The sequence below is a fragment of the Phyllopteryx taeniolatus genome, chromosome 21 (genome assembly GCF_024500385.1).
Source record: "Phyllopteryx taeniolatus isolate TA_2022b chromosome 21, UOR_Ptae_1.2, whole genome shotgun sequence".
NCBI classification, from domain to species: domain Eukaryota; kingdom Metazoa; phylum Chordata; class Actinopteri; order Syngnathiformes; family Syngnathidae; genus Phyllopteryx; species Phyllopteryx taeniolatus.
In genome coordinates, this window is record NC_084522.1 from 9,405,697 (window position 1) to 9,416,140 (window position 10,444).

General features: G+C 43.4%; 1 long non-coding RNA gene across 1 annotated transcript; it reads right to left on the bottom strand.

Annotated features, from left to right (window-relative positions):
* Nucleotides 1–6,026: 6,026 nt before the first annotated feature.
* LOC133470790 (uncharacterized) lies at nucleotides 6,027–9,590 on the bottom strand. Its single transcript, XR_009786073.1, has 3 exons — nucleotides 9,506–9,590; nucleotides 6,605–6,727; nucleotides 6,027–6,422 (listed from the first exon to the last, which is right to left on the bottom strand). It is a non-coding gene; the product is annotated as an uncharacterized LOC133470790 (long non-coding RNA).
* Between the last annotated feature and the right edge of the window lie 854 nt (nucleotides 9,591–10,444).

The window sequence follows — 10,444 nt, forward strand, 5'->3', positions numbered from 1 at the left end:
TGAAAATCATGGTTTCCTGTTTTGATCACTTTGACTGAAAGCAAACGTCACTCCCCTCAAAAAAGCAATACATTTACGAAAATATCATTTTCACTTCAAACCAAGTTTTTGTATCATGTCACCTCACACCAGGTCAAAGAAGTTAAAGATGTCTTGAGAAAACTGTTAACAAGGTAAGAAGTTGAAATGTCATTGTTTTAATTTGGTGAATGTGGTTTTTGTATTTGTTTGTGACGTAGGATGAACAACTACTTTAAAGACTGCTTTTGTGTTTTGTAAAGAAACGGAAAGGGAGCAAAACAAAAGCAAGGACGGAAGAAAGGGAGGAAGGAAAAAGGGTAAGAGAAGAATGGAAAAATAAATTAGAAAATAATCAATGATAGAGAGCATAGGACAGGGACAGCACATCTGCCTCACAGTTCAGGTTCTGGGTTTGAATCCCAGCTCGAAAGGAGGGAAAAAGAAGGAAGGGAAGAAAGAAATTAGAAGTGAAAAAGAAGTAATGGAAGAAGCAATAGTCAAAAAAGATCGATGGGCTTGATAAATACTTTGTGTTGATGTACATTTTTGACTAAGGATAAAGTAATACTTTTGAATGGGATCAAATCAAATTTCAAGATTTTAACTAAATAATAAATGCACTTTAAGACAAACTAATGATAAACAAATAAGCAACAAAGTGTAGCTTTTTTGTTGTTGTTGTTGTTGTGCCTCCAAACAGTAAATCAGAAGATATTTTGCAAAACTTTGGGTTTATGTTACTTTACGCTCTACCCTATTTTAGCTGGTGCATTTTAAGACTTTGAAGTTAATTACCTACCTGGTAACCAGCCCCTCCCTTCACTGCTCCTTCAGCTTAAAAGCCCGCTGCTATGATAAATACCTGAGGTGACTTTCTTCATTATTTCCCCATTATTACTGCTGTTGGATCCTCTTTGCTGGTTAATGTCTTGTTCTTTATAAGCAGTCAGATCGGTGGGGGTCACGGTGCACTGCTGGGGGTGGTGTCGGTTGCTTCTTATAGCATCCGAGTGATTCATTCCAAATGCGCCCAAAGTGACATGTAGCTAAATGAGCTGCTGGAAACTCACAGCTATAATAGCTTGCCCAGCAGCGCATAACAAGCCCCTCACTGTAAAGTATTGTGGACTTGATATCTTCGCCTCAACGGCGCCAATAATAATTTAGCCCCGGGCCCTTATGCACGGCAGCGGCATCTACACATCAGCACCCAGACAAGTCTTGTTTGGTCGACATCGCCCCCTCCCCCCTCCAGAGTCATTGACTCCGCTTAGGTTCATTAGTGAAGATAATTTCACTGCGGGCAGGCAGCAGGCCAGCACATAACATGTCACAATGACAGCTAATTATAGCATCAAGTCTATATTCGAATATTGTACGCTAGTTGTGAGACGTCGGCTACACGGCTAAAGCTTCAACAATACGGATAAACATAAGAGTTTTGTGCTCACTTTTCCTATCGTCTCTCTCTTACTGCCTCTACAAAGTTACACTGATACCTTGACTAACAGGTTGCATTGCTTCTTGTAACTCACTTTACTCATACAGTGGTACCTCGAGATATGACTTTAATTCATTACGTGACCCCACTCACAACAAATACATGTATTGCAAATCGTCTTTCTCCGTTGAAATTAAGAGAAACTCCATTTGAATCATGTGTAACTGATGTACATGAGCAAATTCAATATTGTTTTTCAGTGCAATAGTTCAATTATTATTGAGCAGTATACTACAGTATAAGAGTTGGTATGATAAGTTGTATTGTTGTTGTTATACGTAGAGTACAGTGTTTTCTGCCCTTTCCTCCCCACGCTACATTTGCAATATTACCGTACACCCACATACACAATGTCACCTGTGAGTAACGACAGCACGTGCACTCTATTCATCACACACCGGTACGCGTGCTCAGTAGCTCTTCATTATATGAATTAGTCTCATTGCAAGAGTGATCATCAGCGCCATCAGAATACATTGCCACCTGGTACCCAACGGAGACCGAGTCCTACGTGAGTAATCACGCTGTTGCCTAAAAGGACCCGAGCCCCACAGATTTCACCTAACCCAGTGGGTGGTGCAGCATCGCCGTAAACCACATTCATCTCTGCCTGCTTCCGGGTAGTGCATGCAAAGGCTACAGGTGCTGTTTTCTAACCTGTTATTAAGTTGTGTGGGGTTGCAATAATGCACTTTCAATAGAAAATGCGAAAGGAATTGAACAACTACAAAATGAAAACACTCGCAAGGAGCATGGAGAAGATGCTCACACTGAACTAACCGCGTGGTAAATTGCTGGAGTCAGAGCGCACTCACTAGGCCACGCCCCTTAAAGGAACACATCAACACTCAAATACTAGTGTGTAGTAAGACTTTCACGTTAATCATACTTTATAAAACCTGTTTATTTCTGTCCATTCTCTTTGTTATCAAATGTATATTTGACTATAAAGAGCTATGTTTCTTCATCAAAAATATTTTTCAAATGGGTGTACCTATTAAATAGGCACTTGAGTGTCCATGGCAAGGACAAATGGTTGAAAAGTTAACTTTGTATTGCCACACAATGAAGTGAAATGGGTCTCAACCTGCACTGTGGGCAGGCAATTCAAGTTAGCGCTGTGCAGGTGCCTCAAATGTAGACTCTGTGGGTAGCGGCAAGATCCTTAATGGAATACTGTTCAACGCTGCATCCAATCAAACGCAGATCAACACATTATACCAAGCTCGGGGATTTATGGCTTTTATTGTCCTGAGCGGACATTGCATGTCTGCAATGGCCTCATCTCGCTCTGTTGAAAGTTCTCTTCATGGCCAATTGGCTTGATACGCTATGCTTGTCTCGCGCTAATTGAACAGAGATGGAACAAGGGAGAGCAAGGTGCTAAAGAGAGAGAGAGCGAGAGAGAGGAATGGGCGGGAGGCAGGGCTGGTGTCGCATTCAAGGCCTCATTGATTAGGTGGTGAGCGGTGCAATGTTTCTCTCCTGACGCTTACAAGCGTTAAAGCTACATAAACACCTATAATTGGTTCGTTTAGAGCAGCGTGGAGGGGACACACGCTAACACGCACGCTAGCGTACACACTATCATGTTGCATGCGTGTGAGGAATCTAAGGCGAGGGGGGAAATTTAAATGCTCATTAAAGTCGTCATTCCAACGGCTTGCAGAGTGGTGAGTGTGGGTGGAGAGATGTCTTCTATATCCCAATGCTGCACTAAGATGGAATGCTCAAACCATCCTCAGAGACTTGAACGCTCACTGCCGGCAGAGCAAGAGAATGGGAGGGACGCCGGTGACTGTGACAAATTAGTTTGTGAATCCGAGGCAGCCAAGTGGCCGTGGGCATCGGGAGGGCGAGATCCGGCTGGCTGGCTTGAGTGATGGAACGTTATTATGCCGTTCTAATAAAAGACGACCTGACTTCGGGACTTTTCGGTCGGGCGGATGTACTCTACGAGAGCGGGCATGGTCATGTCTTTACATATCAGCAGTGCATATATATAAACAATGGAGAGCAACCGGCAGAGCGCAGACGTCTGTCAGTTTGTCCAAGCAAAGATTCTATAATCAAAATGGCTCAATCTGACCATCCAAATTGAAAGGGTTCCACAAAGTTTCCTGAAAATCCGTTTTGTCATTTTTGTGTAACCCTCCAAGCTAAGGACAGCGATCATGACAATACGTCTTGCCTTCGTGCTGTGACAGAGGAGATATTTTGGGTGTTACCTGTCCCGTACCGCCACATCCATCACAGGCCATAAGACCATCTGACAGTGTTTCAACGGCACCCGTCCACGGCTTCCGTCGGTGGCTGAATGGAACTCTCACCGGACACGGAATTATGGGATTTCTCGCTCATGGCTGTCATCTCTAATCCAACACCCACTCAACTAAATCGTCATCTCTCTCTCTTTACGCCACAACGCGCACACAGATACACACAAAGGTAATACACAGCGGTCCCAGACTGTGCTAAGCAGGTAAATATATTGTGGAGAAGCTTCGTTTGAATAGAAAAAGCTCAGGGACTGTCAAGCGTAAGCATGACTGATTTATTCCTCGATGATCCGGAGTCGTCCAGTCATCCTCTGTGGTTCCACATTTTCAGTGTTATGTAGTTTCCACACTGACGAACAAACCTCCCTTACGGTGAAAACCCGGCCAGTTCACAATTCACCAGTTGTGAACTGGCCTACTTGCAGATTTGTCTGTAAAACCTAACTAACAACAAATCGCTAAATACTCACCTGCTCACGCCTGTCCGCGTATTTTTGTGCTCTTTCTGTAACGTCCCAAGATGCCACCCAAAGGCGCCATGTGAGCGGAGGAGTAGCTAGCCTTGGCTGCCAGCTGATATCTGGCCGCCTTGACAGCAAACAGCAGAGCGGTGGAAGATGGCGGTAGCGATCCGACAGGCAGGCGAGGATACTTGTGGGGTCGTCGCCAAAGAAACAGGATGTTAAACTTCTCAAGATGATAAAGAGAAAGGTCCTTGTCGCTGTCGGCAGTGGTGGGAGTTAACAGGTTGATCAGCTGGTAACGGCTCAATGCAATGTACAGTAAGTGCCCAAATGAAATAGATGTTTGTGATCTATTTTATGGAATTGAAAAATGAAGAGTACTGTATCTATTTATCACTGAGTCCAAACGTGATCAAACCAATAGGAAGGGAGTCATTTGTATTTTTACGGGATGCGAAGTGATGATTTACACCATGGTGTCTTCACACTTCGGATGAATTTTTTCCAATTCAAATCATCTGTAAGCCATTTTTAATGGTAATGGTGATGGTGATATTCAAGTGATTTTGTATCATAGTTTGGAGTTTTTTATTCTATACCATCATTTACAGTAAATGTTCTAGGGCAATTAAAAACGTTGTGTGCGTGTGCGTCTCAAATCTTTTCAATGTAACTAACTACCCAGCAGATTAGCATTTTATTGCGCGTAGATCAATATCCTCCAATGGGTGAAAAATAACATTGATTTTACTTCCAAGCCCCCTCAGTTTTTGTCCAACACACGCAAGAAAATATTGTTTAAGATGCGTTCTCATGGACATCAGTATATTCATTTAAGAGTTCTAATGAAGTGCCAAGAAGAATGTTCAAAATAGACATGACATGATTCTATAGGGTTTAAAAGGTTGGGTATTTACACTACGTATAATCACACTGTATCAAAAGCGTGCACTCTCAGCAATGCAGTTGCTGTTAAAAGATAGCCAAGCAAACTTTATGTTCTTCGTGAACCCTCAAGAATGTAGTGGGATATAGCATGCACATTTCTTTTGTTCCTCACTGCAGCTTAATCTATTTCTAGTAACCCAAAAATGTCACTTTTCGATGAATTGCAGTGCATTCTATTTGATGCTAACTCCTACTTAGTTCATGTGGAAACATGCAAATCTAACATTTTGAGGAGCTTTGATAAACTTACCATTTATTTTGGTTGATATCAGTGACCTTAAAGTACTACAATCAGCAGAATTCCACTTCTCTTTTGTATTACGTGGAAAACAACTCTAAGGCATTGTAGTACATTATCTAGTTGTGTATGCAATATGCTCAACTGTTGTCCATCCATCCATTTTTTTTACAATGCTTGTCCTCATTAGGGTCAAGAGTGAGTTGGAGCCTATCCCAGCAGACTTTGGGCAAGAGGCTGAGGTACACACTGGACTAGTTGTCAGCCAATCACACGGCACACATAGACAAACAACCATTCACACTCACATTTCCACCTCAGGATAATTGAATGCATGTTTTCGGAATGTGGGAGAAAGCTGGAGTACCCAGAGAAAAACCCACGCAAGCAAGGGGAGACCCCGCAAACTCCACCCAAGAAGGCCGAAGCAGGCATTCAAACCCCAAACCTTGGAATTGTGAGGCGGACATGCTAACCACTATTGCGCCAAACTGAAATGAAAAATATAACAAACTTAGTTGTTAGCATTTAGCAATTAATTTGACGTTTTATAATGTGCTTGTCACCTTCCCGTCTTGACTCTCTGTCGGAGAAGATCACACTTCTTATGGGATGGCAGCTGATTTGAGTGACCGGCTCCTTCGTACCGCTCATTCCACCTCCCACCACAAGGCCTGTGACTCCACCCCGTCAATCACGCCTCTCAGATAGCTCCATGATTGCAATCGACACTCCCATGATGGAAGTGAATAAAAGTGTGTGAGTCATGGCTATACATTCAAAGTTGAATCTGACACTCGGGGCGTTCTTTCGTCGGCCGTGCTTTATGACGGGAGATGTTCCTCGATGCCTCTCTCCATCAATCCTCGCTTTCACCCCCTCTTCCTTATGTACCTTTTTATGCTGGCGGGTGACTTTTGACGCAGCAGGGGCTCGGGAAAGCGACGTGATGACTTCTCGCCGTCTGCAGACTAATAAAACAAATGAGCCACTTCTTTCATTTGAGCTAAGCACCCATTGCCCCGCTGCAGAAAGCGAAAGCAATTATGTCTCCCCTTGCTAGATGCAACGGCCGGGTAACTTTCTCGAGTAGTTCTCCCGCTTCTGCACGCTGCCCACCTGACTACTAACCACTGGCTAAACAAGTCTTTACCCAATGTAAACTCATGCAGACCGGTGACTCGCCCGCCATCTTGGATGTGGTCCTGTCCTCATAAAAGCGGCGTGCTGAGAGCAGTGTTTACAGATACGCTGCAGCGGCTCACCTCTGATGTGCCTTACGATAGAAAGAGAAGAGAGGGAGAGAGATGGGAGCAGAGAGGCATGGAGACGCCAGGGGTTACATGATTGCAGGACAAACTCATAAAAGTTCCATTAACCCACGAGAAGTTAAAGCGGCCCTGTTTTCATCCAGCAGACAGCCGTCACAAACAAAGCATCCCCATAAAGTGTATCCTCCTTCCTTTCCTCTTGATCTGTGGAGCACCCGCGACGTGCATCTTGTTTTCCATCATTCCCGTCCCAACATTATTTACATCAATGTATTATTTTTATATTGCTGCGTTAATTAGCCACGTACAAACGTTGTATCTCCTCCTGAAGGTTTTAACGACACTCCTCCTAAGTAATCCTCAGATGACCAAAACAGGACTCCCTCGTTTGCACGCCCGCCCACTCCGAATCTGGCTTCCTTGCCCGTGAGTCACGACCCGAAGACGCCACAGGTCTATATACTGTACGTCAGCGTCTGCTTGTCTATCTTATTAAACTCGCCATCCAGTCACAACTGCATAATAATGTAATGTCAATTCATCACTCTGAATTTTGATGGCCTTCAAGTGCTAATCACATACTTTCTGTTTGCAAGAGGAACTGCATATCTTTTAATGAAGTTACAAAATTGTCAGGACTCATATTTGATTCACCATCCACGGTTCAATGGTACGCTACATTGCTCGCAAGTTCAAGTGTGAGATAAAGTCAGCCAAATATTACAAATGCTACAAGTGCAGTTCTACACCACTGCACACTACAATCAGAATAATCAATTTATAAAATTCATTTCTCGCTGAAAAAAGAGCATTAGTTCAATGTCTAGGCGGAATTTCGAGAAGCAGTGAAGGTGTACCTCGTAAAGTGTCTGCAGTTTGAAATTCCTAACATTGAACATGACATATTTTCCAAATTTGAAGTCATCAGCAATTATGTGGGTGCTAAAGCGTTGGGGTTTATATTTGGGGTCTTTGCAGTACAGATAGGAAATATAAATTAGCAACAAGCATTGACTCTTTGTGATAGTGTAAGAAGTGACATACATTACTACTTTTTAAATGACACTATTTCCTGTAAAAATCATCCTCTGAAGCAATTTAGATGATTGTTGGACAATATCAATTTCTTTGTGTACATCTTTAAATGGAGTTTACAACCAACCATGGTCAAGAATGCAACATCAACTTTGAAGATGTATACTCACTAATTCAACTGAAACTATTACTATTTGTCTTAAAACATGCCAGGATTAGTCTTTTATGACTGTTTGTCCCCCAAAAGCAAGGCAAGTCTCCAACAGCATGACTGTGTAAACAGAATCATGTCCCGACATCATAGGACACACGTACACAGACACGCGCACACACACACACACACACACACACACTTGACCCCACCTCTACCTTGTCAATCACCTCAGTTTTATGGCTTTAGGGAGGTCTGCTCCCAGCCAAAGAGTGTGAGTGTTCTTTCAAATCATCCATTAGGCCACTAAGCACAGGCTCTTCGTTCCTCTTCTGATGCCCTCGCTATCTGGTACCACTATCTCCCCTGCTCTGTTTCCCATGGTGTAACCTTACCTCCCTAATTTAACATGCTCCACTCCAGTACGCACCGTACTTTCTCTATGCTGCGTTCTATGTACAGTGGTACCTCAAAGGTGACACTGGCGGCTTACTATGCAAATGGGAGTATGCGTCATGTAACTGCTGATGTATTTTGTTCTTCTCTTTTCACATATTTCTTTTAGCATCCCGGTTGTAGCGAAAGAGCACAGTTAACGCTGAGCCGAGTGGTTGGAAAGCCAATGTTTTTGTGTATCAGGACCGGTTCTTGAACCGAGCAGATTACAAATTGATCCTCACAGGGCCAGAGCGCTGGCCCACAATTACGTCAGCATTTTTCCATCCTCTGATTGGTTGGTCAGAGCAAGCCCCGTTCAACTAGCAAAACACATCTGTCGCCATCTGCGCACATGAATACATTTAATGATCCTCATTTCTTTTGACGATGATGTATTTTATTAAAATGTGTTATGTTTTTCTCATGTTATATTAGCTATACATTCATTTTGAACTGCGCCAGATGATTTTCATGGCACAGTTGTGTGCTGTTACATTGCGTTTTTTTTTTTTTTTTTGACGTCATGGTGGTGGTTTAAAGAGTTGGATTAAGTCGGGTAAATCCCCATTGAAGGCCCGGGTGTCAAATGCATGGCCTGAGAGATATTATTTTTATACATTACAAATTGTACAACCTCAGGGGCTTCCACTGAGTCTCCATCACTAACCTTAGACAAACACTTGCGTCCATCCGCAATGGATTAGTCTAGATCAGGAGTGTCCATTTCTGGGCAGGTTGTGGCATATACTAAAAATAACATTTGACACAGCCTGCAACACTATTTAGAAAAAACAGTTGGCAGCATGAAAAGTGTGTGTCCAAAAAGTGGCGGGTTGCAAAGCCTAAACATCCCCCGCGGTTGCTGGAACAACGACACTGTTACACATTCCTGTAAATTTGACACTTATTTACCACATACCATACAATAAAATACTTAAAAGAGATTCGACTGTAATTAACTCATTTCCACTGCATCATGGGATTTTGGTTGATGTCACACAGAGAGCTACTGTGTTATGCAGCAGAATTGCGAAGCCGTGTGGCTCCCAGCATGCATTGCGCCATGAAATGTTGAACAGTTGCTGTAATCACGATGTTAATCCTTAATGTTCACGAACGAAAAGGATTAACATAAAATGTATTATATGTTTTACGTTACCCGTAGTTCGTTGAATGTGTGTCGATAAATACGATCATCTCATCCCTCTGATGCCATGGACGCTCTCTATACAGATGATGGCTTGTGCTGGTGCAAGATGTCGCTACAAAAATGGCAGGAAAGGCTGCTTTAGAACAGCTGATCTTCATTTGGGTTTAATCGGAGGTACAGTAAGTGGTGGCAGCTGTGTGATGATTCCCGTTTAAAGAGTTGGAATAGAATTCTGAACACAGCCACATCCCCAGTTATGAGGGTGTGCACACTTGTGCAACCACGTTATCTCAGTTGTTTAGTATCAATTGAGTTGCAATGGTGGAAAATGTTTCGAAATGATGTTTTATATATTTATAAACCTGGCATTTGAATGGGGGTGTGCAGACTTATATCCACTGTAGATATACTGTATGAAAAATACATAATGGCTGAGCATATCTTCATCCACACTGATGTTTTCCCCCCCCATTTAATAAATCGAGGATGCCGATGTGAAGGTGGCCATTGCATCGTTTGATTTTCCTACAGTATATGCGGCCCTCAGTGGAAGACGTTCGGACACGCCTGGTCTCGATCTTTATTATGAGTCTCACGAAGGTAGCGTGCACATGGAGGCTTTTCATCCTCAGTTCAGATGATCCCATCAGCCACGAACGTTGGTCAGCAGCATTCAGAGGTCAGGAGGACAACTCGCCGCTTCCCCGTGCGGAATGCGGGGAGGGGGCGGGGAGATTAGGAGGTGTCATGGAAGCTGGAGGGGGAAGCCCAGACACACTCGTTCACCAGGATGGTATCAGGGGGTTTGCTATGACAGTCAAGGTACGGGGGCTTAATGAGGATACATCACTGCGGCAGTGAGACGGCGCTCTGTGTTATGGGAACATCCAGTATCGTATACCGACAGTGGACGCATGAGTGCGTGCATGCACCTGCATATGTAAGTGG